Source organism: Lynx canadensis, chromosome X, assembly GCF_007474595.2.
Source record: "Lynx canadensis isolate LIC74 chromosome X, mLynCan4.pri.v2, whole genome shotgun sequence".
Classification (NCBI taxonomy): Eukaryota; Metazoa; Chordata; class Mammalia; order Carnivora; family Felidae; genus Lynx; species Lynx canadensis.
This window is the reverse complement of record NC_044321.2, coordinates 70841395-70868961: the sequence shown is the minus strand read 5'-3', so window position 1 is coordinate 70868961 and position 27567 is coordinate 70841395.

Sequence of the window (27567 nt, the reverse complement as noted above, 5' to 3'; positions counted from 1 at the left end):
ATTTGTTTATTAGTATTGTGTTTTGTGGAAACTTTAGGGTTGTTTTTTACATGTAATACCATGTCATTTGGAAACAGATGATTTTACTTCTTTCTTTCCAATTTGGATGACTTTTATTTATATCCTTTGCCTAACTTTTCTAGCTGGAACTTCCAAAATTATGTGGAGTAGAAGGGAAAAAATATGTGGGCCCTTGTCTAATACTTGAGCTTAGGAGAGAGGCTTTCAGCCTTTCACAATTGAGTCTGATGTTAACTGTGGGTTTTCATATATGTCCTTTATTACATTTGAGGCAGTTTCCTTCTATTATAGTTTTTTGGGTGTTTTTATCATTAAATAATTTTGAATTTTGTCTACTACTCTTTCTGATTCATTTTATGTAATCATTGTTTTCTTTCCCCTCTTAACTTCTGAGAATGTGATATGGTGATTTTGGCATGTTGAAACAAACTTACATTCCAGGAATAAATCCAACTTGATCATGGTGTTTAATCTTTTTAATATTCTGTTGAATTAATTTCCCCAATATTTTGTTGAAGAATTTTACATCAATATTCATAATGGATTTGGTCTGTAGATTTCTGTTCTTTTTTTTTTTTTCAACGTTTATTTATTTTTTGGGACAGAGAGAGACAGAGCATGAACGGGGGAGGGGCAGAGAGAGAGGGAGACACAGAATCGGAAACATGCTCCAGGCTCCGAGCCATCAGCCCAGAGCCCGACGCGGGGCTCGAACTCACGGACCGCGAGATCGTGACCTGGCTGAAGTCGGACGCTTAACCGACTGCGCCACCCAGGCGCCCCTGTAGATTTCTGTTCTTGTAGTACTTTTGTCTATGTGTAGTATCAGATTAATCCAACTTCATAAAATGAGTGGGGAAGGGTTTCCTCCTCTTCAATTTTTGGAGGAGTTTGAAGAGGATTTATGTTAATTCTTTAAAAGTAATTCATTAGTGAAATCATCTAGTCCTGGGCTTTTCTTGCTTGTCAGGTTTTTAATTACAAAGTTATTCTCCTTAGTAATTATTGTTGTATGTAAATTTTCATTGTCTTTATGATTCACTTTTTAAAATTTTTTTTTTTCTTTTTTCTTTTTTTTTTCTTTTCAATGTTTATTTATTTTTGGGACAGAGAGAGACAGAGCATGAACGGGGGAGGGGCAGAGTGAGAGGGAGACACAGAATCGGAAACAGGCTCCAGACTCCGAGCCATCAGCCCGGAGCCTGACGCGGGGCTCGAACTCACGGACCGCGAGATCGTGACCTGGCTGAAGTCGGACGCTTAACCGACTGCGCCACCCAGGCGCCCCTGATTCACTTTTTTATAGTGAAAAATTTATATTTAGATTTAGCCAGCTGGACTCAATTTACATGACCCCAATTTTGTTGGCAACATCCAAAGTATCAAAGTCAAGAGCCAGTAAAACCTATGCCTTTTTATCTCCTTTGGGTCTGATCACGGTGTTGACCTTGGCCATGTCAATGTCATGGAACTTCTTCACAGCCTCCTTGATCTGGTTCTTTTTTTTTTTTTTATTTATTTTTTTATTATTTATTTATTTATTTATTTATTTATTTTTTGATCTGGTTCTTATTGGTCTTGACATCCACGATGAACACAAGTGTGTTTCTATCTTCTGGTTTTTTTATTGCTAACTCAGTAGTCAAGGCGAACTTGATGATGGCATGATGGTTAAATTTGCTTCTCCTGGGGTCACCTTTTTGAGGATATTTGGGCCATCTTTGGAGACACAGTGTCTTGTACCATGGGAATGTAGGTGATGTGTCAATCTTCTATTTTTGTTACTGTGGATGCTTTTCAGCACCACTTTCTTGGCCTTAAAAGCTTTGGCTTTGGTTTTGGGAGGAGCAAGGGCTTCCTTCTACACCTTTGGCACCATCTTCATAAAAGAATGATTCACTTTTTCTAGGAATGTGTGTGCTTCTAGGAATTGTGCTTCCAGGAATTTGTGTATTTCATCTAGATTATCCAATATTTTAGTACACTATTATTCAAAGAACTTCCTTATAATCCTTTCTATTTCACTAAATTTCATACTAATATCTTTACTTTTATTTATGCTTCATTAACTTGAATCTTCTCTCTTTTCATGAATCCAGCTAAAGATTTATTCATTTAATTGATCATTTCTAAAAAAAAACTTTTAGTTTCATAGTTTTCTCTATTTTTTCTAATATTTATTTTATTTATCTTTATCCTAATTGTTTTAAATTTCTTTACATCAGATAACTTTAGGTTTAGTTTATTCTTTTTTCAGTTGCTTAAGTTGTAAAGTTGGATAATTTTTTGTTGTAAAGTTGGATAATTGATTTGAGATATATTTTCTTTTTTATATATGTGTTTATACTCATAAGTGTTCCTCCTAATACTGTTTTCATTGCACCTGTGATAATTATATTTCACTGCACTAGGTATGGGAAGCCCAAATTAAACACTATTTCTGGGTTTTTCTCTGACGGTGTTTAAAGATTAGCATTTGGGGCACCTGGGTGGCTTGGTCGGTTAAGCGTCTGACTTCGGCTCAAGTCACGATCTCGCGGTCAGTGGGTTCGAGCCCCACGTCGGGCTCTGTGCTGACAGCTCCGAGCCTGGAGCCTGTTTCAGATTCTGTGTCTCCCTCTCTCTGTGACCCTCCCCCGTTCATGCTCTGTCTCTCTCTGTCTCAAAAATAAATAAACGTTAAAAAAAAATTAAAGATTAGCATTTGAATCAATGGAGTCAGTAAAGTAGATTGTTCTTCCCAATGTGAGCAGTCATCATCCAGTGTTGAGGGCCTGAACTGGATAAAAAACAGAGGAAGGAGAAATTCACTCTTTGCTTCCTGTATGCTTGAGCTAAGACAGCAATCTTTCTTGCCCCTATCTCTCCTGGTTCTCAGGCCTACAGATCCAAACTAGAATCTGTTTTTAGCTCCCTTAGTTCCTGGGCCTTCTGAGACTGAAATATACTACTGGCTTTTCTAGATCTCAGGCTTGCATATGCCAGATCAAGGGATTTCTCAGCCTCCACAATTGCATGATCCAATTTCCTTATAATAAATATTTTATTATATATAGGCATCTTATTGGTTCTATTCTCTAGGCAAACTTTATACAACATTCATGTAGTTTTAAAATATTGTGTTTTAATTTCAATTGTCTCAAGGTATTTTCTAGTTTTTTGGTGGTTTATTCTTTATTATTGTTAAGTGTGTGTTGTTCACTTTCTATATTTTTGTGCATTTTTCAGTTATCCTTTGTTATTGATTTAAATACTCTTTCAATTGGTATCAGAAAGGATAATTTTAATATTTAAATATTTTTAAAATATTAACACTGGTGTTTGGTCTTAAAATATGGTATAAACTGAAGAATTATTAATGTTCAGGTAAGAAAAAAATGTGTATTCTGTTCTTGTTGGTTGAAGTGTTCTCTATATATTCATGCCAAATTGACTTTTAGTGTTGTTGAATCTTCTACTTATTGTTCTTCTGATTGTGTTATCTGTTATTTAAAGCATCGTGTTGAAGTCTATGAGTTTTATTGTAGACCTGTCTATTTCTCCTTTAAATTCTGTCAATATTTACTTCTTATACTTTGGAGCTCTAATGTTTGGTGTATATATGCTTATTATCGTTCTATCTTCTTCATGTTGACATTTAATGAAAGCCTAATGTCCATCTTTCTCTCTTGTAGAATTGTTTTACTTAAAACTACTTTTCTAATACTAATATGACCACCACTGTTCTTTTTTGCATAGAATATCTATTTCTATATCTATTTCTATTTGCATAGAATATCTTTTTCCTTCCTTTCACATTCAACATATTTGTGTCTTTAGATGCATAGTGTATCTTCTGTAGACAGCATAGGATTGTTTCATTTTTTTTTAAATCTGCAAATTTCTATCTTTTGATTGTAAAATTTAGTTATTTCACATTCAAATAAATTAATAAGGGAAGACTTACTTTTGACATCTACTTACTTGCATTTTGTAGCTCTTAGATTTTTTCCACACTTAATTTCTTCCATTACTGTGTGTGTGTGTGTCTGTGTGTGTGTGTGTGTGTGTGTTTGATTTTTGTGGTGACACACTTTGATGCTCTTGCTATTTCATTTAAGCTCTACTCCATAGATGTCTTCTTTGTGAATACCATAGCAATTACATTTAAAATCCTAAAGTAACATCAGGTTAATTTGGGTTGATATCAACTTAACTTCAATTGCATACCAAACTTCTATCCCTCCACTGTTTTGTACCACTGCCACTATATTATTGATGCAACAAATTGTGTATTCATACATTGTGTATCCATTAATGGATTTATAAAACATTTTATTATTTTTCTTTTAAATCCTGTAGAAAATAAAATGTGGAGTTAGAAAACAATTTCAGTAATAATGTTTTTTTTTTTATCTGCTTCAACCTATGACCGTTATATGTTCTCTGGCTCTGAGTGACTGTCTAGTGTACTTTTTTTTCAATATATGAAATTTATTGTCAAATTGGTTTCCATACAATACCCAGTGCTCATCCCAACAGGGGCCCTCCTCAATACCCATCACCCACCCTCCCCTCCCTCCCACCCCCCATCAACCCTCAGTTTGTTCTCAGTTTTTAACAGTCTCTTATGCTTTGGCTCTCTCCCTCTCTAACTTCTTTTTTTTTCCTTCCCCTCCCCCATGGGTTTCTATTAAGTTTCTCAGGATCCACATAAGAGTGAAAACATATGGGATCTGTCTTTCTCTGTATGGCTTATTTCACTTAGCATCACACTCTCCAGTTCCATCCATGTTGCTACAAAGGGCCATATTTCATTCTTTCTCATTGCCACGTAGTACTCCGTTGTGTATATATACCACAATTTCTTTATCCATTCATCAGTTGATGGACATTTAGGCTCTTCCCATAATTTGGCTATTGTTGAGAGTGCTGCTATAAACTTTGGGGTACAAGTGCCCCTATGCATCAGCACTCCTGTATCCCTTGGGTAAATTCCTAGCAGTACTACTGCTGGGACATAGGGTAGGTCTATTTTTAATTTTTTGAGGAACCTCCACACTGCTTTCCAGAGTGGCTGCACCAATTTGCATTCCCACCAACAGTGCAAGAGGGTTCCCATTTCTCCACATCCTCTCCAGCATCTATAGTCTCCTGATTTGTTCATTTTGGCCACTCTGACTGGCGTGAGGTGATACCTGAGTGTGGTTTTGATTTGTATTTCCCTGATAAGGAGCGACGCTGAACATCTTTTCATGTGCCTGTTGGCCATCCGGATGTCTTCTTTAGAGAAGTGTCTATTCATGTTTTCTGCCCATTTCTTCACTGGGTTATTTGTTTTTTGGGTGTGGAGTTTGGTGAGCTCTTTATAGATTGTAGATACTAGCCCTTTGTCTGATATGTCATTTGCAAATATCTTTTCCCATTCCGTCGGTTGCCTTTTAGATTTCTTGGTTGTTTCCTTTGCTGTGCAGAAGCTTTTTATCTTCATAAGGTCCCAGGTATTCACTTTTGCTTTTAATTCCTTTGCCTTTGGAGATGTGTCAAGTAAGAAATTGCTACGGCTGAGGTCAGAGAGGTCTTTTCCTGCTTTCTCCTCTAGGGTTTTGATGGTTTCCTGTCTCACATTCAGGTCCTTTAGCCATTTTGAGTTTATTTTTGTGAATGGTGTGAGAAAGTGGTCTAGTTTCATTCTTCTGCATGTTGCTGTCCAGTTCTCCAAGCACCATTTGTTAAAGAGACTGTCTTTTTTCCATTGGATATTCTTTCCTGCTTTGTCAAAGATGAGTTGGCCATACGTTTGTGGGTCTAGTTCTGGGGTTTCTATTCTATTCCAGTGGTCTATGTGTCTGTTTTTGTGCCAATACCATGCTTTCTTGATGATTATAGCTTTGTAGTAGAGGCTAAAGTCTGGGATTGTGATGCCTCCTGCTTTGGTCTTCTTCAAAATTACTTTGGCTATTCGGGGCCTTTTGTGGTTCCATACGAATTTGAAGATTGCTTGTTCTAGCTTCGAGAAGAATGCTGGTGCAATTTTGATTGGGATTGCATTGAATGTGTAGATAGCTTTGGGTAGTATTGACATTTTGACAATATTTATTCTTCCAATCCATGAGCACGGAATGTTTTTCCATTTCTTTATATCTTCTTCAATTTTCTGCATAAGCTTTGTATAATTTTAAGCATACAGATCTTTTACATCTTTGGTTAGATTTATTCCTGGGTATTTGTTGGTTCTTGGTGCAATTGTGAATGGGATCAGTTTCTTTATTTGTCTTTCTGTTGCTTCATTATTAGTGTATAACAATGCAACTGATTCCTGTACATTCATTTTGTATCCTGCAACTTTGCTGAATTCATGTATCAGTTCTACTAGACTTCTGGTGGAGTCTATCGGATTTTCCATGTATAATATCACGTCATCTGCAAAAAGTGAAAGCTTAACTTCACCTTTGCCAATTTTGATGCCTTTGATTTCCTTTTGTTGTCTGATTGCTGATGCTAGAACTTCCAACACTATGGTAAACAACAGTGGTGAGAGTGGACATCCCTGTGATGTTCCTGGTCTCAGGAAAAAAGCTCTCAGTTTTTCCCCATTGAGGATGATGTTAGCTGTGGGCTTTTCATAAATGGCTTTTATGATGTTTAAGTATGTTCCTTCTATCCCGAATTTCTCAAGGGTTTTTATTAAGAAAGGGTGCTGGATTTTGTCAAAGGCCTTTTCTGCATCGATTGACAGGATCATATGGTTCTTCTCTTTTTTTTTTGTTAATGTGATGTATCACGTTGATTGATTTGCGAAGGTTGAACCAGGCTTGCATCCCAGGAATGACTCCCACTTGATCATGGTGAATAATTCTTTTTAAATGCTGTTGCATTTGATTTGCTAGTATCTTATTGAGAATTTGCATCCATATTCATCAGGGATATTGGCCTGTAGTTCTCTTTTTTTACTGGGTATCTGTCTGGTTTAGGAAGCAACATAATGCTGGCTTCATAGCATGAGTCTGGAAGTTTTCCTTCCCTTTCTATTTTTTGTAATAGCTTGAGAAAGATAGGTATTATCTCTGCTTTAAATGTCTGGTAGAACTCCCCTGGGAAGCCATCTGGTCCTGGACTCTTATTTGTTGGGAGATTTTTGATAACTGATTCAATTTCTTCGCTGGTTATGAGTCTGTTCAAATTTTCTATTTCTTCCTGTTTGAGTTTGGAAGAGTGTGGGTGTTTAGGAATTTGTCCATTTCTTCCAGGTTGTCCAGTTTGTTGGCATATAATTTTTCATAGTATTCCCTGATAATTGCTTGTATTTATAAGGGATTGGTTGTAAGAATTCCATTTTAATTCATGATTTTATCTATTTTGTTCAAATACCTTTTTTTTTGAGAAGCTTGGCTAGAGGTTTATCAGTTTTGTTTACTTTTTTCAAAAAACCAATTCTTCATTTCATTGATCTGCTCTACAGTTTTTTTTAGATTCTATATTTTTTATTTCTGCTCTGATCCTTGTCATTTCTCTCCTTCTGCTGTTTGGGGTGTCTTTGCTGTTCTGCTTCTATTTCCTTTAGATGTTCTGTTAAATTTTGTATTTGGGATATTTCTTGTTTCTTGAGATAGGCCTGGAATGCAACGTATTTTCCTCTCAGGACTGCCTTTGCTGCATCCCAAAGCGTTTGGATTGTTGTATTTTCATTTTAATTTGTTTCCATTTATTGTTTAGTTCCTTCTCTAAGTGCCTGGTTGATCCATTCATTCTTTATTAGCATGTTCTTTAACCTGCATGCTTTTGGAGATTTTCCAGACTTTTTCTTGTGGTTGATTTCAAGGTTCATCGCATTGTGGTCTGAAAGTATGCATGGCATGATTTCAATTCTTGTATACTTATGAAGGTCTGTTTTGTGACCCAGTATGTGATCTATATTGGAGAAGGTTCCATGTGCACTCGAGAAGAAAGTATATTCTGTTGCTTGGGATGCAGAGTTCTAAATATATCTGTCTAGTCCATCTGATGCAGTGTATCATTCAGGGCCCATGTTTCTTTATTGATCCTGTGTCTAGATGATGTATCCAATGTTATAAGTGGAGTATTAAAGTCCCCTGCAATTACCACATTCTTATCAATAAGGTTGCTTATGTGTGTGAGTAATTGTTTTATATATTTGGGGGATCCTGTATTCGGCACATAGACATTTATAATTGTTAGCTCTTCCTGATGGATAGACCCTGTAATTATTATGTAATGTCCTTCTTAATCTTTTGCCACAGCCTTTAAAGTCTAGTTTGTCTGATATAAGGATGGCTACTCCAGCATTCTTTTAACTTCCAGTAGCATGATAGATAGTTCACCATCCCCTCACTTTCAATCTGAAGGTGTCCTCAGGTCTAAAATGAGCCTCTTGTAGACAGCAAATAGATGGGTCTTGTTTCTTTATCCATTCTGATCCCCTATCTTTTGGTTGGTGCATTTAGTCCATTTACATTCAGTGTTATTCTAGAAAGATATGGGTTTAGAGTCATTGTGATGTCTGTTGGTTTCATGCTTGCAGTGATATCTCTGGGACTTTGTCTCACAGGATCCCCCTTAGGATCTCTTGTAGGGCTGGTTTAGTGGTGACGAATTCCTTCAGTTTTTGTTTGTTTGGGAAGACCTTTATCTCTCCTTCTATTCTAAATGACAGACTGCTGGATAAAGGATTCTCGGCTGCATATTTTTTCTGTTCATCACATTGAAGATTTCCTGCCATTCCTTTCTGGCCTGCCATGTTTCAGTAGACAGATCCATCAGTCTTATCAGTCTCTCTTTATATGTCACAGCACGTTTATCCCTAGCTGCTTTCAGAATTCTCTCTTTATCCTTGTATTTTGCCAGTTTCCCTATGATATGTTGTGCAGAAGATCGATTCATGTTACGTCTGAAGGGAGTTCTCTGTGCCTCTTGGATTTCAATGCCTTTTTCCTTCCCTGGTTCAGGGAAGTTCTCAGCTATGATTTCTTCAAGTATACCTTCAGCACCTTTCCTTCTCTCTTCCTCCTCTGGAATCCCAATTATGTGTATATTATTTCGTTTAATTCTGTCTCTTAATTTTCTCCCCTCATACTCCTGGATTTTTTTATCTCTTTTTCTCAGCTTCTTCTTTTTCCATAATGTTATCTTCTAATTCACCTATTCTCTCCTCTGCCTCTTCATTCCGAGCTCTGGTCACCTCCATTTTATTTTGCAGCTCATTTATAGCATTTTTTAGCTCCTCATGACTGTTTCTTTTTCCCTTGATCCCTGTAGTAATAGAGTATCTGCTGTTCTCTATACTTTTTTCAAGCCTAGCGATTAATTTTATAACTATTATTTAAATTCATTTTCTTTTTTTCTTTTTTTTTTTTTTAATTTTTTTTTCAACATTTTTATTTATTTTTGGGACAGAGAGAGACAGAGCATGAACAGGGGAGGGGCAGAGAGAGAGGGAGACACAGAATCGGAAACAGGCTCCAGGCTCCGAGCCATCAGCCCAGAGCCTGACGCGGGGCTCGAACTCACGGACCGCGAGATCGTGACCTGGCTGAAGTCGGACGCTTAACCGACTGCGCCACCCAGGCGCCCCTCATTTTCTGCTATATTGCTTCAATCGTTTTTGATCAGTTCATTAGCTGTCACTACTTCCTGGAGTTTCTTTTGAGGAGAATGCTTCTGTTTCATCATTTTGGATAGTCCCTGGAGTGGTACAGAACTTCAGGGCTCTTCCTCTGTGCTTTCTGGAGTAACTTCCGTTGGTGGGTGGGGCCGCAGTCAGACCAGCTGTTTGCCCCCAGCCCACTTCTGGGAACACAGTCAGACTGGTGTGTACCTTATCTTCCCCTCTCCCAGGGGCAGGACTCACTGTGGAGTCATGTGGCCTGTCTGGGCTACTTGCACACTGCCAGGCTTGTGGTGCTGATTCAATGGCATCTGGTGTCTTAGCGGGGGTGGATCTGCAAGGTGCACAGGGGCGGGAGGGGTAGGCTCAGCTCACTTTGCCTTCAGTTGTCCACTTCTGGGGGAACCCTGTGGCACCGGGAGGGAGGCAGACCTGTCGGAGGGATGAATCCGCAGAAGCACAGCATTGGGTGTTTGCGGTGCAAGCAAGTTCGTGACGGGTTCCCTTTGGGATTTTGTCTGGGGGATGGGCAAGGGAGATGGTGCTTCCCAGCGCCTTTGTTCCTCCACCAAGCTGAGCTCTGTCCTCCAGGGCAAAACAACTGTCTCTCTCCTTGTCCTTTAGCCCTCCTGCTCTCTGCTCTCCAATCAGAGCTGTTGACTTATAATATTTCAGATGTTAAGTCCCACTGGCTGTCAGAACACACTCCATCTGGCCCCTCCACTTTTGCAAGCGAGACTCGGGGGCTCTGCCTTGCCAGGTGGACTGGCTGCCCCTCCACTTCCCTGGCTCCCTCCTGCCAGTCCATGTAGCGAGCACCACCTCTCCACCCTTCCTACCCTCTTCTGTGGGCCTCTCATCTATGCTTGGCTCTGGAGAGTCCCTTCTGCTGTCTTCTGGAGGTTTTCTGGGTATATTAGGCAGATGTGGGTGGAATCTAAGTGATCAGCAGGATGCAGTGAGCCCAGCCTCCTATGTATTTTGATTGGAGTGTTTAGTCAATTTACATTTAAAGCTATTATAAATGGGTATGTATATAGTGGCATTTTTAACTTGTTTTGTTGTTTTTGTTTATGGAGATTTTCTCTGAACCTTTCCTATCTTTGTCATTTTGGTCTCTCCTTTTCACTCTAAGTGGACACTTTAAAATATCTTGCACAGCTGGTTTAGTGGTTATGGACTCCTTTATTTTTTATTTGTCTGGGAAACTCTTTATTTCTCCATTTATTCTAATGATAGTCTTGTTGGATAGAGTATTATTTGCTGCAGATTTTCCCCATTCAGCATCTGAATATACCATGCCATTCTCTTTCCTTTGCCCATTTTTCATTAGATTTTTTGTTTGTTTTTGCTATTGAATTATATGATTTCTCTCCCTCTGTCTCTTTCTCTCTCTCTCTCTCTCCCTCCCTATTTCTCTGTACACACACACACACATACACACACACACAAGTTATTTAACCTTTTTTTTCGGTATCTGATTTGCAAATATTATCTTTCATTCAGTAGTTTTCTTTTCCATTTTATTGTTTCTTTTGTTGTGCAGAAGGTTTTTAGTTTGATATATTCCCTTTTATTGATTTTTTTAATTGTCTGTGTTTTTGGTGTCATATCTAAAACAAATTTTTACCAAGACCAATGCCAAGGTTTTTTACTCCCTGCTGTATTTTGTTTTATGATTTTAGGTCTTATTTTAAGTCTTTAATCCATATGAGGCTAATTTTTTTCCATTTAAATTTTTTAAATTTTTTTAAATTTTATTTTTTAATTATTTTATTATTTTTAGTATAATTTATTGTCAAATTGGCTAACATACAGTGTGTAAAGTGTGGTCGTGGTTTTTGGGGTAGATTCTCATGGTTAATTGTTTACATACAACACCTAGTGCTCATCCCAACATGTGCCCTCCTTAATGCCTCTTTTCCCTCTCTCCCATTTTCCCCTCTCCCCTACCCCTACCATCCCATCAACCCTCAGATTGTTCTCTGTATTTAAGAGTCTTATGGTTTGCCTCCCTCCCGCTCTGTAACTATTTTTTTCTTCTTCCCTCACCCCATGGTCTTCTGTTAAGTTTCTCAAGATCCATATATGAGTGAAAACATATGGTATCTGTCTTTGACTGACTTATTTCACTCAGCCTAATACCTTTCAGTTCTATCCACTTTGCTGCAAAGGCATGATTTCATTCTTTCTCATTGCCAAGTAGTATTGCATTGTATACATAAACCACATCTCTTTATCCATTCATCATTTGATGGACATTTAGGCTCTTTCCATGATTTGGCTATTGTTGAAAGCGCTGCTATAAACATTGGAGTACATGTGCCCCTATGAATCAGCACTCTTAATTTATGTGTGTTATAAGACAGTTGTCCAATTTCAGTCTTCTTTACATGGTTATGTTGTTTTCCCAGTACCATTTATTGAATTTTTTTTCCTTTCCCCAATGAGTATTCTTGGGTCCCTTGTTAAATGTTAGTTTACCATATATACGTGGGTTGGTTTTGGTTTTTTTTTTTGTTTTTTTTTTTAATCCTAGTGAGGAATATAAAACACAAAGGGCAAATACATTCCTTGTTTAGAAAAATGACATCTTCAAGTGTTATGCTATGTTAAAAACTTAAAGGGATTATAAAAGTAGATACTTGTAACTAAAAAATGTGAAAATAAACATATGTCTGGAATACGCATATTAGAATAAACTAATAGAAGAGCTTGTAAACAACTTGATTGAATTAGTGTGGGATATAATGTGATATTGAATATTTTTCTAAAAGCTTGCTTTGACAGTAAAAACAATACATCACAGAATTTTTCCTTATCAAATGGAAATAAATCACAATCTCTATTCTTATAATAAAAACCTTGCATTAATTTTGCTTTCTGGTGTGCTACTGTTATTCAAGAAGTGATTTTAAAGATTAGAATTTCTAGGGCACAATAACCTATTTTAAAATTATCTGGCAAGTTGCCCTATGCTCAGCAACAACTCCATTGCTTTAAGACAATTTTTTAACAAACTTTTCAAAGCTTCATTGCTCTTATTTAAATACTGTATTGTACTACAAACAACTAGTTCAAAATGTAATCAACAGGAGATATGATGATAAAAATGCAATTAAAACATAAAAGTTAACATGACAAAAACACCACAATTGTCTATATATCCTTAGCTTTCATTTACAATATGTGAAGTATAAAACTACAACAACTATACTATGAAGTTTTTTGGAATAATTAATAATTCCCTTTATCTGGTGTTATAATTTTCTGTTTAAATTATATTTCATCATGACAAAATTACACAGTCTAAACTCCCAATAGTATTTTGAGAGATTATTACTGAATGTTGCAACTTCTATGTTCTCCTGAGGCACATATGAAACTGATGTATAGTATATACATCCTTTGAGAAAAATAAGGTGATAAAATTAAAAGAGCATTTGACTAGGAAGGAGATAAAATGTATTCTACTTCCAGGATAATCACTACCCATCTGTGATAGCTTAAACAAATCATCTTATCTCTATGGGTATAACTTTTATCCTGTACCCAAAATAGTGGATTTAATAATTTATTATCATATTCAGAGAACATTTATAGAGCATCAAGTACATATCAGATACTGTGCAATGTATTTCAAGTAACCATCACATTCTTTGTGGTTTGTAGATAGTAAGAAATAAATTTCATATTGAGACACAGTACACACAAATATACAAAACTGTAATTGAAGCAAACATTTCTTCTGTTTTCTCTTCTCTTTCTATTTTCTTCCTCTTCCTTCTTTTTTCCCCTTTTTTATTCCATTATATTGTAATTAATTTAAATAAAATATTATATTGTATTTAATTAAAATATTTTTCAACTTACTAAATATGTTTCATAATCAATAGATGTCTCAAAACTACATATAGAAAAACATTAGGTTGGAGAAAAGATAGCATTAGAATAGGAACCTAGGCTCATCTAGTCCCAAGGACACTAGATACGTATCAAATCATCCAAAATACCCCAGAAATCAACCTGAAGAAAGTCAGACCCCTTAACAAAAAGGAGATAAAAGGCCACATCCAAGAAGGTAGGAAATGCAGAGACATGGTTTACAGGAGAAAAGGACTAAGGGTGCTGTGAAAGGGAGGGAGCCATGGTCCAAGAGAATCACAAGAGAGAGAGAGGAACACAAAGAGGACTGAACAAGGAGAATACTTCCCAAAAGTTATTGGCTTGTAAAAAATTGAGAAGGACTGAAATTTGTGAGTTCTTGGAACCAGTCAGGCTTAAAGCTTTCAGTTTCAAAGGTCTGCAGGCTTGGCAGTGATAGAGCATAGAGGGCACTGTGCTGCTCCTGGAGAGAAGCCAAACAACATGGGGGCAGCGTGGAAACAGCAATCTGATGAACACCTGGGTCACACAGGGTGGAGATTATTCACTCTTCTCAGACCCTATCCCTGTGAAGCAGCTTTCATGGAGAGTCCTCTCTACGAACAAAGGAGCGGGCTGGTGCCAGTTCCTTCCCCTTCCCCTTAGCGTAAACAAAAAGCTGCCTGTGGGAAGCAATCCAGCACCAATACTGGCTGCCTAATTTGCTTACACGAAGGTCCACACCACTGCACTCTATTGGAACTACCATTCTCAGTAAAGTTTGCCTCAGTTCCAGTATGGCAGACCACTTCCCAAAAAGAACAGCACAAATCCCTAGCCACACCACATATCTAAAGCCTCGAGTTTGGAACGTCAGCAGGCTAGGCTGAGATAGAGTCCAGAGGGCACTGCACTATTCCTGGAGAGAAGACAGGCAAACAACCCAGGGACAGACAATGTGGAAACACTATTGAAAAACACCTGGGGCACATAGGGAGGTGATTAGTTTTATTCACAAAGCCTGTTCCTGACAGGCAGGTTTCAGGGAAACTCCTCTTTGGGAAAAAAGGAGGCTAGTGTCATTTCCCTCCCTCACTCCTCAGCATAAACACAGAGCCACCTGCAGGAAGCAACATGGTGCTCACACTGGCTGCCAAATTTGTTTACACCAAACCCACTCCCCTGATTTCTGGCAGGACTGCCCCTCTCATCCGAGCTTGGCTCAGTCCCAGGTAAGTTGGACTCTCACCTTGAAGACCCTTGCCCATATCATGTCTCCAAGTTGGAGAGTTCTACAGGGCCTCAGTTCTTGTGGAAGTGGTATCAGGTCTCATTTCAGAAGAAGACAAGGGCACAACTAGTGAAAACTCACCATATTTAGGCAAGAGACCAAACACTGCCCACATCAGGCAAGGAGAACCTCTGCAGATGAATGGCCTAAAGTGTTGGGCAGCCAAAACACAACAGGAGAGTGCTTTCAGAACACACCAGAGACATTCCCAGAAGCTTCAGGCCCTGGACACTATATGAACTCTTCTTCATAAAGCCATTACTCTCAAGAACAGGGAACATAATTGGCCTTTCCAACACAGAGAAGAAGGCAGATTTATTTAGACAAAGTTCCAAGACACAGAAATTAATCCGAAATTAAAGACCAAGATAAGGCTACAGCTAGGGCTCTAAGCAAAACAGATGTAAGTGACATGCCTCATGGAGATTTAAAGCAACAATCATAACGTTACTCACGGGGCTTGAGAAAAGAATACACAACAGCAGTGAGACTCTTACCACATAGATAAAATAGGTTTAAAAAGAACCAAACAGAGATAAAGAATGCAGTAAATGAGGTTGGAAACAGGCTTGATGCAATGAACATCAAGTTGGAAGAAGCAGAGGAAGGAATTAGTGACAGAGAAGGAAAAAATAATGGAAAATAATGAAACTGAACAAAAGAGAAACAGTATGGAACAAGAGAATAGACGTTAAGAGACTCAGAGACTGCATGAAACATAACATTCATACTATAGGAGTCCCAGAAAAGAAGACAGAGAAAATGGGGCAGAAAATTTATTTGAGGAAATAATAGCTGAAAACCATCTGTAATTTAGGAAAGGGAACAGGCCTCACAAGTACAAAAAGACTAAGACCATCCCATACATATCTTCATACCACAATGCTGTAAAACTTGAAGTTAACCACAAGAAAAAATTTGGAAAGACCATAAATACATGGAGGTTAAACAACATGCTACTAAACAATGAATGAGTCAACGAGAAAATTTAAGAGGAAATAAAAAAATAAATTGAAGCAAATGAAAATTAAACCATGAGAGTCCAAAACCTCTGGGATGCAGCGAAAGTGGTCCTAAGAGGGAAGTACAGAACAATACGGACTTACCTCAAGAAGCAAGAAAATCTCAAATACAGAAACTAAACTTACACATAAAGGAGTTAGGAAAAGAAAAGCAAACACATCCTAAAGCCAGCAAAATAAAGGAAATATAAGAGATTAGAAAAGAAATAAATGATATAGAAGTCAAAAAAAAAAAACCCAAAAAGTAGAACAGATCAATGAAACAAGAAGCTGGTTTGTTCAAAGTATTAATAACATTGATAAGCTCCTAGCCAGACTTATCAAAAGGAAAACTGAAAGGACCTAAATAAATAAAATCACTAATGAAAGAGGAGAGATGACAATGAAATGAACAAAAACACAAACAATTATGAGAATACTATGAAAAATTACATGCCAATGAATTGGGCAATCTGGAAGAAATGGGTAAATTGCTAGAGACATAATCTACTAACACTGAATCAGAAAGAAATAGAAAATTTGAACAGACCCATAAGCATCAAAGAAATTGAAAAATTAATTAAAAAATCTCTCAACAAATAAGAGTTCTGGACCAGATGACTTCCCAGGGGAATTCTACCAGACATTTAAAGAAGAGTTAATACTTATTCTTCTCAAACTGTTCCAAAAAGTAGAAATGGAAGGAAAACTTCCAAACTCATTCTATGAGGCCAGCATTACCTTTATTCCAAAGCCAGACAAAGGAGATTTACAAGCCAATATCCCTAATGAACATGGGTGCAAAATTGTGAACAAGATACTAGCAAATTGAATCCAACAGCAAATAAAAAGAATTAGTCACTCTGATAAAGTGGATTTATTCCTGGGCTGTAAGGGTGGTTCCATATTTGCAAATTAATTATCGTGATATATCACATTAATAAAAGAAAGGATAAGAACCAATGATCTTGTCATTAGAGTCAGAAGAAGTATTTGCACAATATAAAATTGATTCTTGATAAAAATTCTTAACAAAGTAGACATAGAGGAAACATATCTCAACATCACACAGGCCATAAAAAATACCCACAGGTAATTTCCTCAATGGGGAGAAAATGAGAGCTTTTCCTCTAAGGTCAGGAAAAAGACAGAGATGTCCACTCTCACCATTGTTATTTAACATAGTACTGAAAGTCCTAACCTCAGCAATCAGACAACAAAAAGAAATAAAAGGAATCTAAATTGTCAAGGACACAGCCAAACATTCAAACCTTGCAGATGATTTCGTACTGTATGTAGAAAATCTGAAAGTCTCCAGCAAAAATTTTCTAGAACTGATACACGAATTCAGCAAAGTTGCTGGATACAAAATCAATGTACAAAAATCTGTTGCAGTTATACACCAATAATGAAGCAGCAGAAAGATAAATGAAGGAACCCATTCCATGTACAACTGCACCAATAACATGAGCTACCTAAGAAGAAAACTAATCAAAGAGGTAAAAAATCTGTACTATGAAAATTATAAAACACTTATGAAAGTAAATGAAGAAGTCATAAATGAATAGGAAAAACATTCCATGATTGTGGATTGGAAGAGCAAATATTATTAAAATGTCTATACTATGCAAAGCAATCTACACATTTAATGCAATGTGTTAACGACCAGAATTTTTCTCATGTCTAGAACAAAAAAATATCTTACAAGTTGTATGCACCACAATAGACCCCAAATAGGTAAAACAATATTGAAAAGGAAAAGAAATCTGGAGTCATCAGAATTCTGGACTTCAAGCTATATTACAAAGCTGTAATCAAGACAGTCTGGTACTAGCACAAAAAAAGACAGATCAATGGAACAGAATAGGTAACCCAGAAATGGACCCACAAATATATCACCAATTAATGTTTTTTTTTTTTTAATTTTTTTTTCTCAACGTTTATTTATTTTTGGGACAGAGAGAGACAGAGCATGAACGGGGGAGGGGCAGAGAGAGAGGGAGACACAGAATCGGAAACAGGCTCCAGGCTCCGAGCCATCAGCCCAGAGCCTGACGCGGGGCTCGAACTCCCGGACCGCGAGATCGTGACCTGGCTGAAGTCGGATGCTTAACCGACTGCGCCACCCAGGCGCCCCAATCACCAATTAATGTTTGAAGAAGCACGAATGTACATATCCAGTGGAAAAAAGACAATCTCTTCAACAAATGGTATTGAGAAAACTGGACAGCAAACATACAAATAAATTGAACCACTTTCTTATACCATACACAAAAATAAATTCAAAATGGAAGAAAGACTTAAATGTGAGACAGCAAAATATCAAAATCCCAGAGAAGAACACAGGCACAAAGCTCTGAAATTGGCCATAGCAACTTCTTATTAGATACATCTCTGGAGGCAAGGGAAACAAACAAACAAGAAACATGAATTATTGGGTCTTCATCAAGATAGATAGCTTCTGCACAGGGAATATAATAGTTAAGAAGGCTAAAAGACAGCCTATGACATGGAAGAAGCTTTATGCAAATGACATATCTGGCAAAGGGTTAGTATCCAAAATATATAAAGAATTATCAAACTCAACATCCCCCCCAAAATAATTCAATTAAGAAATAGAAGAGGGGCGCCTGGGTGGCGCAGTCGGTTAAGCGTCCGACTTCAGCCAGGTCACGATCTCACGGTCCGTGAGTTCGAGCCCCGCGTCGGGCTCTGGGCTGATGGCTCAGAGCCTGGAGCCTGTTTCCGACTCTGTGACTCCCTCTCTCTCTGCCCCTCCCCCGTTCATGCTCTGTCTCTCTCTGTCCCAAAAATAAATAAACGTTGAAAAAAAATTAAAAAAAAAAAAGAAATAGAAGAGATGTATGTACATTTTTCCCAAGAAGACATCCAGACAGGTAACAGACACATGAAGAGATGCTAAACTTCACACATCAGATAATTACAAATCAAAACAATGATGAGATACCACCTCACACCTATTAGAATGGCTAAAAATAACACAGGAAGCAACAGATGTTTGCCAGGATGCGGGAAAAAAGGAAACCTCTTACGGTTTTGGTGGCAAAACAAACTGGCACATCTGTGAAACAATATTTAGGTTCCTCAGAAAATTAAAAATAGATCTACCCTATGATCCTTCAATTGCCCTACTAGGTATTTACTCAAGAGATACAAAAATACTGACTCAAGAGGGCAAATTCACCCCAATGTTTATAGCAGCATTACCAACAATAGCCAAATTATGTAAAGCACACAAATTTCCACTGACTGATGAGTGAATAAAAAAGAGGTGTATATATATATATATATATATATAATTTGGATATATAATATCTATTTCTATTTATATCCTCTGCTGCGAGGGCTGACCATATCCATGAATAACACTACAATCTCTATCAAATAATTTTTCAACCACAACGTTGGTGCTCTGTCTTGAACACATTGCCTTATTTTTTTGTAACAAGGGTACTCTGAGAATTTTCCAAAACTTCAAGTTTAGGTTCATTATTATTTAATAATTCTTTTAATTTATCTGTCTTCTCACATTTTACTACAAGCTGTAGGGAAAAAAAAAAACCTTAAACACTTTGTTTAGAAACATGCTCAGCTAAATATCCAAGTTCATCACTTTTTAGTTCTATCTTCCATAAAACACTAGAACCCAGTTCACCCAAGTACTTTGCCACTTTACCACAAAGATTACCTTTTTTTTCCCCTTTACAATAACTCACTCTTCCTTCTGTTCTGAGAACTCCCCATAATCACCACTGACATCCATATTTCTAACAGTCTTTAAGATATTTTTACTTTTTCTGAAAAAAGACTAAATCATATTACAGGATAATATGTTACTAAAATTATAGTAATAATACAAACAAATCATAGTTAATAAAATGATATAATTCAAATAAGCCAAAAAAGTAAGAAATAAGAAACACGTGTACTATAAAGAAAATCAACAAAGGCCAAAATTGTTCAAATATATCTAAAATATATCTAAAAATTGATAAACTATAAACATGTCTATTCAGGAAGTGAAGGTGCAAATTATCCATGAAAACTAGGACGCCATTGACTACACTGTATATATAAAAATAGATGATTTAATAGATAGATTTATGTCATTTTTTAAAATTTTATTTTAATTTGTTTTTTATTTATTTCAGACAGAGAGAGCATGAGCAGGGGAGGGGCAGAGAGAGAGGGAGACACAAAATATGAAGCAGGCTCCAGGCTCCAAGCTGTCAGCACAGAGTCTGACACAGGGCTCAAACTCACAAACCACGAGATCATGACCTGGGCTGAAGTCTGACACTTAACCGACTGAGCCACTCAGGCGCCCCTATGTCAAAAATTTTGAAGATTTACATGAAATGCGCAAATTCCTTGAAGACACCACTTATGGAAATTGACACAAAAATAAATAGAGATCATTTTATAAGATGGCAGAGGAGTAGGGGAACCCTAGCCTTGCCTCATTCCTTGAACACAGCTAGGTAAATATCAAATCATTTTGAACACCCAAGATATCAATCTGGGGACTGAAAGAGCAAAACAGCACAACTAGAGCTAGAAAAAAAAAGCCACATCATGGAAACCATTCCTCTCAGGTGCAATAATAAAACAGGCACTCCTAACAATCACAAACACACATGCACATGCACAATGACCCAGACAAAATGACACGATGGAGAGATTCACCCCAAAAGAAAGAACAGGAAAAAGTGATGTCCAGGGATTTAATCAATACAGATTCAAGGAAGATATCTGAACCAGAATATAAAACAATAACCATAAGGATACTAGCTGGGATTCACAAAAGCATAGAAGACAGTAGAGAATCCTTTACTTCAGAGATAAAAGAACTAAAAACTAGTCAGGCCAAAATAAAAACTACCATAAACAGAGATGCAGAACCTAATGGATGCAATGACAAGGATGATGGACAAAGCAGATGAATTATTTAGTTATATAAAAGGTAAAATTATGGAAAATAATGAAGCTGGAAAAAAGAGGGAAAGAAAGGTATTTGATCATGAATGTAGACTTAGGGTATCAATAACTCCTTAAAGTGTAATAACTTTCCTATCATAATACTTCCAGAAGGAGAGAAAGAAAAAGGAACTGAAGGTTTATTTGAGCAAATTATACCTGAAAAGAACCCTAATCTGGTAAAGGAAACAGACAGCAAAACATAAGAAGCACAGAGACCTCCCATTAAATTCAACAAAAACCAGACACCACAAAGACATATCATAGAAAATTCACAAAATACACAGACTAGAAAGCAATCCTGAAAGCAGCAAAGGAAAAAAAAAACATCCTTACCCTACAAGGAAGGACAGATTAGGTTCATAGCAGATCTGTCCACAGAAGCACGGCAGGCCAGAGTGCGTGGCATGATGATTCAACATGCATAATGGGACACATATGCAGCCAAGAATACTTTCTCAAGAAAGTGTGTCATTCTGAATAAAAGGAGAGATAAAGAGAATCCCAGACAGAACCTAAAGGAGTTAATTATCACTAATCCAGCATTACAAGGAATATTAAAATGGACTCTGAGTTGAGTGGGGGGAAAATACCAAAAGTGATAAAGACTAGAAAGGAACAGAGAATATCACCAGAAACACCAACTTTACAGGTAATACAATGGCACTAAATTCATATCTTTCACTAAACACTCTGAATGTATACGGTCTGAATGCTCCAATCAAAAGATTCAGGGTATAACAAAGGATAAAAAAAAGAAGACCCAGTTATAGGCTCCCTACAAGTGACTCACTTTAGACCTAAAGACACCTGCATATTGAAATTGAGGGTATGGAGAATGATCTATCATGTCACACTAATAGATGTCAAAAGAGGGCCACAGTAGCTACACTTATATCAGACAAAATAGATTTTAAATCAAGGACTAACAAGAGATGAAGAATGGCATTTTATCATAATTAAGGGGGAGTCTATCCATCAAGAAGGTCTAACAATTATAAATATTTTTACCCCCAACTTGAAAACACCCAAATATGTATATATCAATTAATAACAAACATAAAGAAACAAATTGATAATAATAAAGTAACAGTGCGGGACTTTAACACCCTACTTACAACAATGGACAGATCATCTAAGCAGAAAATCAATAAGGAAACAATGGCTTTGAATGACACACTGGACCATATGGACCTCACAGATATATTCATAACTTTTCATCCTAATGTAGCACAATACATGACTCCAGAATAGATCACATACTGGGTCATAAATCAGGCCTCACCAAGTACAAAAAAGATTGAGATTATACCAAATATATTTTTTTGACAACAACACTATGAAACTTGAATTCAACCCCAAAAAATATTAGAAAGACTACAAATACAAGGAGAACCACAAAAAAAAATTTAGAAAGACTACAAACACAAGGAGAATAAAGAACATCCTACTAAAAATGAATGGATTAACCAGGAAATTAAAGAGAAATAAAAAATTAAAAGTAGCAAACAAAATTTAAACAATGATAGTCCAAATCTTTTGGGATTTGGCAAAGGCTGTCTTAAGAAGAAAGTATATAGCAATACAGGCCAACTTCAAGAAGCAAAAAAGTCTCAAATCCACAATCTAACCTTACACATTTAGAAGCTAGAAAAAGAACAGCAAATAAAGTCTAAAGTCAGCACAATGGAAATAACGATGTTTAGAGGATAAATAAATGATATAGAATTTTTTAAAAAAACAGTAGAACAAATCAATAAAATTAAGAAATGGTTCTTTGAAAGAAATATTAAAATTGATAAATCTCTAGCCAGACTTAACAAAAGGAAAACATGAAAGAACCAAACAAATAAAATCGCGAATAAAAGAAGAGAGATCACAACCAAACACTAGAGAAATACAAACAATTATAAGAGAATATTATGAAAACTTATATGCCAAACACTGGGCAATCTGGGAGAAATGGACAAATACGTATAAACATACAAACTACCAAAACTGAAACAGGAAGAAATAGAACATTTGAACAAACTCATAAACAGCAAAGAAATTGAATCATTAATCAAAAATCCCAACAAACAAGAGTCCAGGACCAGATGTCTTTTCACAGAAATTCCACCAGACACACAATAAATAAATAAATAAATAAATAAATAAATAAATAAATGAGTTAAGTACTATTCTTCTCAAACTATTCAAAAAATAGAAATGGAAGGAAAACTTCCAAACTCATTCTATGAGGCTAACATTACCTAGATTCCAAAACCAAAGACCCCACTAAAAAGAATTAGAGGACAATATCCCTGATGAATATGGATACAAAAAAAAAAATCACAAGTGGGGAAGCTGGGTGGCTCAGTCCATTAATCATCCAACTTCAACTCAGGTCATGATATCACGGTTTGTGAGTTTGAGCCCCACATCTGGCTTTCTGCTGTCAGCACAGAGCCCACTTTGGACACTCTTTCCCTTTCTTGTGTCCTTTCCCCCGCTAAAAGATAAATAAAAATTTAAAAACTTTTAAAAATCTCAACAAGATATTAGTAAATCAAATCTAAGAGCACATTAGAATTATTCACCACGATCAAGTGGGACTTATATATATTTGTGGTTCAATAATCACAAATCAGTCAAAATGATACACCATTTTAATAAAAGAAGGATAAGAACCATATAGATCCTCTTGGTAGATGCAGAAAAAGAATTTGACAAAATACAGCATCCGTTCTTGAGAAAAAGCCTCAACAAAGTAGGAATAGATGTAACATATCTCAACATCATAAGTGCCATATACAGAAGACCCACAGCTAATATCATCCTTAATAGGGAAAAATTGAGAGCTTTTCCTCTATAGTCAGGAAGAAGACAGGATGTACACTCTCAAAATTACTACTTAAATTACTATACACAATTACTATAGTACTGGAATTACTAGTCTCAGCAATAAGACAACAAAAAAATAAAATAAAATAAAAAGGCATCCAAATTGGCAAGGAAGAAGTCAAACTTTCACTATTTCCCAGCAACATAATTTTCTATTTAGAAAACCTGAAAGACTCACCAAAAATTAATATAAATAATACATGAATTCAGCAACATTACAAGATACAAAATCAATGTACAGAAATTTGTTGCATTTCTATACACCAATCATGAAACAGCAGAAAAACAAATCAAGGAATGGATCCCATTTACAATTTAAGTGATGGATCATTAAATTATTCACCTAAACTAATATTGCACTGTATGTTAACAGGCTGGAATTTAAATAAAAACTTGGGGAAAAAAACATTTAGCAAGTCAAAATACAAATTTGTCTTAGAATTAGAAAATGAATGAATGTAATTTATACTTTATAGGAGCAAAATATAAATATCATGTGATCATTTTAATACACATTGAAAATAAATATTTGTTAATATCATGTTTGGAGGTAATGGCTGAGACAAGGCTCCAAGGGTGGCATTAGATATAGTGATATTATTATTAGTTATTATTGGTAACTATTCCAATGTTTTCATTTTTTAAAACGTCATCAAGCTTTATAGTTAATCCTTTGCATAGCATCGTATTTTATGCTTCAATAAAAAATATACCAAAAATTATTCAACACCCCTGCTAACAAATATGGAAATGTTTCCATTTCTTAGGCTGAGTGTTTTTTATATGTAAGATACCAAACAAAATAAAATTCTGCATTACCCCCTCCGCTGGAGAGAAAAACTATATGAAACTTTTCTGTGTAGAAAAACAAAATGAAGAGAAGTAGTAAAAGGTAGAGCAGATAGATACAATAAATGTGCTTTTGCTAATTTGGCCTTTAATTTGGCATTTCAAGAAAATCCCTCCCCTGATTACAATACCAAAAGAGAACCTACAGAACAATTAAGTTTTTCTTTGTTTATAGTTAGTTGATTCTAGAATCAAAGTATTATAATATTTAATGTACATAGACGGATCATTGATGATACCCAGCTACAAATACAACTCCAAGCATCAGGTAACCTGAACATGAGGATGCTGCATATCTAGGCTGTTTTTGACAACTATTTTTTATTAAAGGCAGATTTTTACAGGTCCAGTATTACAGAGACAGTTCGTCTTCTTTGGTGACCCAAGATGTTTCTAATAAACTGGAGTCTTAAGTGTTCTCTACTGTCATGAGTATAAATGAAGGTCTAATGTATGACCTCAATAGCTACAGCTTCCTTTACAGGGGCTATCATGACAACCTAGGGACATTAAGCAAGGCCTACAATAAAAGAAGTCTTAACTTCTTCCCGAGGTACCTCCATAATAATCCCACTAACAACCCCACAAGTCCTCAGGAACAAAGTTCCCATAATCACGTGCACAAAAAGTAGATTATTCTCTGCATTTTTTCCAAATCTTTAGTCCTCCAGATGAAGGAATCATAGTGTTATATGCAAATAAAAATGTTTTTATATGATATCCTAAGAAGATTTACCATATCTAGAGGTACTAAATACTATCTGAGTAATAACTACACCACGTGCCAAGTATCTGCTCCTGTCAGCTTCATTTCCTCTGGGGGAAAAAAGTGTGGTTCCCAGTGAACCTACAGATCTCTAATATCCTCTGAACCTAAGTGAATTATCTCATTGTATTCAATGAATTCAATTCATATGAATTAATATAGTACATTTTTGTCAGTTGACTCTGACACTTTTATTCTGCTATTTTATACTTTAATTCATAGACTGACTTCTTAATACTAATGGATTTTTTTTTGTAGAAGGCATATTTCCTCCTTATCATTTTATCTGATTATTCTATTAGAAAAACAAACCAGACCTGTAAAAACAGAGCTTCCTCTTTGGAAGGTTTTATAGATGAGGAAATAAGGAGATAGGATGATCTTTAAATTTTTTTTTTTTTGTAAATAGAACTAATCAATATGTGTTTAAAATGGCCCTTCCAGCTCTAACACTGTATCTTTCTTCTTGTAAATTATAATATAGTGAATGATCACTGCAACAAATCAAAAATATGGAGATACTGGTGGCTATAGCTACTGCCACAAGTGCTAACAACCTGAATTGGAAGTCAGTAATGGGTGTACATACGGGTAGGAGAAGGTGAAGAAGAGTAACAAGAAGTAGTGGTTATATCTGTCTGGGCTTCTAACAATAATTTATAAACCATGAAGCAGGGTGTGGTAGGTAAAGTGGGCCTTCCCTCCTCACTGACACTGTGGATTTTGAGATAGTAGTAGAGCTACATTGAGTATCTTTTAAGTCACCACTATTCTCCTTGAATAAGAAAGCAAATTTTCATCACAGAAAATCATCAGGCTCTAAAAAATCATGATCCATTAATGGATCATTTAAGTATAAGCTCTTTCAGGAAGTTTGGAGTTCTTTCTAAAATTATTATACCAGGAGAAGTCACCAGTGGAGAGACACATGCCCCCTAATATTAAAGCATTTTGAGTGAAACAAAGCTTTTGATATTGGACTGTAGAAAAAGTAATTAATGTCTGAGGCCACTTTTTGTAAAGAAGCATGCCCCATGAGGCTTGGGAGTAATTTTTGTAGAACACACAGAAGAGTTACCTGGTTTCCAGAAAGCCATAAGAATTTGGGATACCAGATACTATTTGTTAATCATCCTGAGAAAAATAAAACTTCAATAATGAGAGCTGTTGATCTTCTGCAAGTTAAGACTTCAAGAAACTGAAACTCCTATGTCCATATTATAAATCAGAGAAAAATTTAAAGTACCTAAACTGTTTGTATATTTTATGCAAGAATCTGGACTTAAAATGTTTTTTACTGAGAAAAAAAAATCTGTCTCACAGTAATAGTGACAATTCAAGAATCATAAGAGACACTTGGATGGAGATCTGAAAGAATATTTTAACATTTTCCTTAGTAAATAACATACAGGTTTTGTGTTTTGAACACACAATTACAAATGCAAAACTGAAAGTTTCTTTTTAAGCATGCAATTACAAATGCAAGAATTGTTGATACTCAGAATTTGTAGTCTGATTATACAATGTGGTATCTCCCACTTCTTCCTTTAATATATAGAAAGGAAATAATGTAGTTTGTAGGACGAGTACAAGTGATCAAATCCAAAGCTTATTTTAATTAAATAGGCTGATATGATAGGTGATGTAGTGTGATACTCACTATTAATCTGATATTTGGGGAAAAGAAGAATAAAGGCAGTTGTTTTTAAATGTTTGTTTATTTTGAGAGAGACAGAAAGTGAGAGTGGAGGAGGGGCAGAGAGAGAGGGAGAGAGAGAATCCCCAGCAGGTACCACACTGCCAGCATACAGTCCCACCTGGGGCTCAATCTTACAAATCATGAGATCATGACCTGAGCCAAAATTAAGAGTTGAACACTTAATCGACTGAGCCACCCAGGCGCCCCAAGAAAGACAGTTTTTATGTGCATGTGTCTTTATTTGAGGTTTATTTTTGCTTCTAACCAGTTCCTGTCTTTTTCTTTAACCTAAGAGAAAGTTGCAGATAGAAGTGAAATATAATATTTGCATCACTGTTCCAAAACTACATGTATAATTTAACCGCTGTAGAATAAGTTTTAATATATTACTGACTTGAAAATTTTTGCTTTCATTTCTGGATATATGAATTCATTTTTTTATCTTTTTATGTTTATTTATTTTTAAGAGAGAGAGAACACATGCACAAGCAGGGGAGGGGCAAAAGAGAGGGAGAGAGAAAGAATGCCAAGCAGGCTCTGCACTGTCAGCACAGAGCCTGACACAGAGCTTGATCTCATGAACCCTGAGAT